The sequence below is a fragment of the Pogonomyrmex barbatus genome, unplaced genomic scaffold (genome assembly GCF_055798465.1).
Source record: "Pogonomyrmex barbatus isolate J1 unplaced genomic scaffold, ASM5579846v1 scaffold17, whole genome shotgun sequence".
NCBI classification, from domain to species: domain Eukaryota; kingdom Metazoa; phylum Arthropoda; class Insecta; order Hymenoptera; family Formicidae; genus Pogonomyrmex; species Pogonomyrmex barbatus.
The window spans coordinates 2,245,487-2,251,486 of NW_028297113.1; positions in this window are offsets into that span (position 1 = coordinate 2,245,487).

Genomic DNA, 6,000 nt, shown 5'->3' on the forward strand with positions numbered 1-6,000 from the left:
TATAAATACAATACGACATTCAGTCGTATGCGGCGCGTCGCAATGTCCAGATGCTGCTTAACCCTCGTCTACTCGTTCAGCGACAGACGATTTAATTGACAACCGGTTTCTTTTAGACTTAATTGGCGATCAACGACTCGTAGACTTGAGTCGAGGCGTAGGAACTAGGAAGAAAATTTTGCTCGCCTTTTTGAAATTTGATTGTTTTTAGTGGCAACGACGGTGAACAGTGGAAAAGTCTTGTCGTTCGTCGACAGTGCAATAAATCGCGTGCTGTAGAGTGTCATCTCTTGAAGAGAGAGTGCCGCATTCGCGAATAAATGTTTTTTTTTTTTTTTTTTTGTTTTTTTTTCCTTCTTTAGAGGGATGTTCCGTAGAGTTCCGTGATTGGCAGTGCGCGTCGCGGGTAACAATCGATGATTGCGATTTATCCTTGCGGGCAAGATATTTATTGGCATCTTCGCCAATTAACCGTTATTAGTCCATAACAATCAAGATACAATGAATAATGCAATTGCATAACGCGTAAATAAATAAGTCAATCGAATCGCCGAGATCTTTCCGAGATACGCGTTTGATTAACAGAAGAGATGTGTGCAATCGAGTCCGATAAAAGTTATTGTGAATCATTTTGTTTGGTATATAATAATTTTACAAATGTCTGTCTCATGTAACGCGGACTTGATCGTAAAATACGTATCAATTTATTCGTAAATTTATATAAGGATGATGATGATGATGATGACTATATCTTCGCGTTTCTTCGACGCGTAATCTTCGAAAAATTTCGTGCTCTCTTTCTCACTTCTCGTGGAATTCGTTCGGTGAATCTGGAATTAATGGCTCTGCTACAATTTTAGATGAGTCCAGACGTGTCGCGTGTCGCTTTTAACGCGGCTTTGCGTGCCGTCGTCCGACGAAACGACGGCCACGCGGCCGTCATCGTTGGCGGAGTGCGTGCTTTTTAAGGGCGAAAAATTCGCGAAAAATCCATATCGCAATCCTCTCTACGAAGATGGAGAGACTTAGCGTGGCAGAAGCGTTACGTCGGAAAGACAGGAGGCGGAGGGATCGCAGGGGATGGACGGTGGTCGGGCACGAATTGCGGTGAGTATGATAAGTCACACGAGAATTTGGCCGGAATCCCGCTTGTGGATAAGATCTGTCAACGATTGAAATCAACGGCCAGGTGAAACTGTCACGGTGAGTTGCGGGGCGGCAAGCTAGAAACTCTGCTCTGGAGACCGACGAAAATAAAGCTACATCCTCCATGTCCACACTCGAGGTGGCTTGATGAAGCGACCTGGATTTCTTCAGGGACATAATGATGATGATTTTCCTCTATAGATATATAACAAATCTATATAACAAATCTGTGCGCAATTGATAAAAAATTAATCTGAAGCTATTTGTTGGCAGAAGCGCGCCTTTTTAATCAATTTTTTTATAAAGCGAATATTAATTTTCAAATAGTGAGGATATTCTTCGCCTGTACATGGAGCATAGTTGCGACAATTTAATTTCGTATCATAATTATTGTAAACTCTCGAAATCTTCTAAATTTTTTTTGTAAAGAAGTAAAAGAAGTAAAATTTAAAAGATTGTTTGTCTTGCCTTGTGTACTCTTTTCTTTTATATAGTATTTTTATTTTAACTTTATCTGTCAGGGTAGTAATCAAATCGCTTTATCAAGTGATATGATCATCTGTTGGGGAAATTTCGTTAGCCTTAAACCGATAACTGGTAAGGTATCAGTAACATGTATCTGTTGGTAAAGCGATCATGGTACCGCCATCTTTCGTGATACTGCCTGGATTTCACGTAGCTGGCTTTTCTGTGCTATATATAATAATTGGATCGATACTGTGGTTCATCATACTTTTCAGTTTTACTTACCTAAGTCGATAAATTAGATTCCATATTTTAAACGTTTCCTATTGCTAGGTATTAATAACTTTAGTATATATTATTTAACAATAAATTAGACAACAATGTTGTCTTCACTTAAGAAGAAATATTAAAAGTCATCATTTGAGAGAAAGAAAACTTGAACTTGGCTTTTTCTCAAATCTGTTTTTAGAGTTTTAGAGTTTTGAGAGATGTGTTTTAGAGTTTTTTTTTTTTTTTTTTTATGAAAAAAAAATATATATATATATTTTATGATTAGAAGGTAATATTCAGAATATTATTCCTATTAAGAACAATTTCTGTATGTACATTTTTTATTAATTTGACATGTTTAATGAAATTCAAAAATTTTAAGGTATAACATATTCAATATTATCTATGAAGAAAGTTTATGTAATATAATGTATTTCCAGTTGAAATATATTACTGAATGACAGAGTAATTAATCCTTTCATGAATATTTAGAGATTGTGACAGTGAAGCATCATTTTGATGTAATTTATTCTGTTACATTGCCGAAGCGATATATGCCGATATATAATCAGCTAATGTGATTATTCTGATGATTCGGTCCTCCAATACTGTATTATGGAATTACTTTATTTTGTAACTGATTGAACTCAGTGAATTGTACAAATATAACATAATATTCGCAGATATTCAGAAAATCTATCATACGAGTGATTTAACAAATTCCTTACGCATTTCATTCGAAAAAGCACTTTTGATTTTGATGCATGATGGAAGATTTTCCCCGAGGGAAAATTTCATAATTGTTGCGAATTGCGTGTATAATTCAAGTCACATGCAGAGCGTTTCATGTTGAAGTAGAATAGCTCGAACTAACATTTATCACTAGGACATGGAACACGGAAGTTTCATGTGGTTTCATTAGTTGTTCTACTCCATTGTATATATGTGTATATATATATATATATATATATATATATGTGTGTATCATTGTATATATATATATATATATATATATATCATTGTATATATATGTATATTATATATATATATATATATATATATATATATATATACATATATCACATATACATATATACATGTATACTTATATACATGTATATATTTAGCTATATTATGCTATCTTTTTTTTTATTATTGCTATTTGCTATTTCTTTTTTGCAGGATTTATTTAAACGGTTGGTGAAAAGAAATATACTTTATCGCATTTATGTGGTGATTATACGTCGCGTAGATTCTTCGTAACGCACGAGAATTTTATGGGCTCGCGTTGTCCCACCGCGATGTTCAAATTTTACAACGCAGTGCTCTGCTTCGAAAATTTATTGTTCGCAGCGCGCATATAAATTTCACACGCAAAAATGACGCACGGTAAAGTGCGAATGTGCATTCAATGCATACTATAGTAGTATACATAGTAAGTGAGGAGTGTATATGAAGAGAATATTAAAATGTGAATGCAAGATCATGAATATTTTTGTGTCGAATTTGTAATGCCGAGAGGCAATGTCGGTATCATATTTTCATAAAACATATATTTTTATTAGTTTATCATTTTTGTAAGTTATTTATTTTGAAAAATTGTTAAACTGTTAACTCAAGAGTTGTCACAAATTTGTATATAATACGTGGTATCCATAAAAAGATATGTATCAAAAGCACGAACGTGCTTTTAGAGAAACACACTTTTATATCCCTGAAAGAAAGAAGATACGTATAGCATTTCTTTTCATTTGCCTTCAAGTTACATATACAGTGCGACATCAGTCACTTTATTTTCCGGATATCGGGTTAAGGCACGAAAATGGATGCCATTTCTGTGCGTCATCGTCGGTATCATCGCTAATATCCGCGCGAGCAACGTCACATCTCGTACACAGGACGACTCCGCCCGTAATCGCTCGCAGTTCGCATAAATTGCCAATGTTCGAAATTATTCCATCTCGGTGATTAATAATCGGCATCATCACAAAATCTTCTCTTGCCAAATGCTGACGTACGAGGCGCGCCATGCCAGTTGAATCGATCCGAAAGAGAGGAGGCTATCTCAAGCCTATGAGAGCCGGGAGTTGGAGGCTGCCGAAACTTTATAGCCAATCGCTATCGTGAAACATTTATCGAATTAATTTCTGGCGCTTGCCAATCTTTGTTTCCTATGGATTATTATCGTGCACTGATTCGAAAATAACAAAAAGATTACGCCGCTTAAATTTGTCTTTCGTTTCATTCAACAAAAGTTTTTGGGAAAGAGATAAAATTTGTTATACATGTTATAAAGCAATTAAATTCAAGAGTAAATTTAATATGTCACATCATGATCTTTTCATTTAATGTCTTACTCATTGATATCCTTAATTTAATTAATTAATTAATTAAATTTTAACGAATCTATGCTGCTAATTTTATGCACGATGAACAAACAGATATAAAAGATACGACAAACGAAAGATTTATTTTTTAAAAATTTGTTTACATTGCTTTATTCACATTTATTTCTTCATTAAGGTAATACCTAAAAAAATTTTTTAATTAAAACTCCTACATGTCTGTTCTCTCTTTCTTGATATATATTTTCATGTGTTTTCTGAAATGTAATAATAACTAGAAATGCAAATATTTTGTTTCTCCAAACAGCCGACCACCAACGCACGATAATTAAAATATTTCTTCGACCCGATTACAAATTGTTAATGAATTGTTAATGAATTCTACGCCATATAACTATAGCCATCGTGCTACGCATAGCTAACTAAGAAATCGCAACTCATTGCCATTTCATTGAAAACGCTTGTTCTTTCTCAATAATACTTGTCTCACCCTTAAAATAAGCTGATCTTAGTTTGCGTACGTCGATGCATACCGTGAAATTGCGGAATTCTTTGTGTCGGCATATATCGTGTCCTTTAGACTCTCTCTTCAGTACGTTCTGCTTACGTTCGAAGCCAAGTTTGAACTTGCTGCCCACCGATTGATTAAATAGACAATGACTCATCGTTACGCCAGCTTAAAGTTTTTCTAATCTCATAAAAGCAGACCCTTTTTTTAGACGATCATCTCGTCCAAGAAAAATATACACCCAAGATTATCGCCGAATATATCCGATGGCATTACAACGATTGCTCGATCTTTCGGTGAAATAAATGATATCATCGAGTGTGAATCTTATACATCAATCACGTTTCAAATTTCACTCAATATTCCCCCAATATTTCTTCTAAAGACAGGGGAGAATAATTCGTATTTATCAGGAAAATGAATTTTTATTTTTCGAAGAACAAATTCGCGCAAGTTGGGATGCTACTATTAGGAATATGTTCGGTATTTGATAAATTTTGCAACGCGAACTATAATTTTACGAATTATTAATCAGTTGCAACATCGATATCAGTAGGCAATATCTAATCATGCCATTATGTCCGCACTCTAAATTAGGTCGCTGTCTGCTGTGTTTTCGTACTTTACGAGTTGGTAAACGTCGTTAACGAGACAATAAGCTCTCGTGTTTGGCGTCAGCGTCAGCTACCTCGTGCAAAATCGTGCACTTACGTGCACGATGCACGTTCAGGCGCAAAATTGTTTCGCTCGCGGAGATATATTTATTCTCGGCAGATTTTTTTTTTTTTTTTTTTTTTTTTTGTAACGCTTGCGAACGAGGAATCGATACGTGTTTGTTATGGGGCGCGTGTACGGTTTTGTGGAATTTCAATTTCATTGCGTGGAGTGTCACGGGACGATATGGCGATATCCACTCAAATTCACATAGGCTAAGTGTATAATTCGCGCGATCAGTGTTATTAATTCAAGTTAACTTCCGTTTCGCTTCCCTGTCCCTAACTTCGTGATGTGGGATGATGAATCTCCGCGTATCGCGAAACTCGTTTTCGCTCTCGGAGTTTGGTAGATTAGAGCGGACTCGGCGAGGGAGATACTGTTTTATATTTACTTGGTAGAACGTCGGATAAGCAGACTCGTCCCATCTCGATGAAGAAGCTCTAAAATGCGCCTCGCGTGGGAGGAAAACTCCCCGGAGAACTATATCTTGCATTTTAACTCGCTTCCGCGAAGGAAGCGTTTCCTTTTCCTATATCTCATCTAATAATG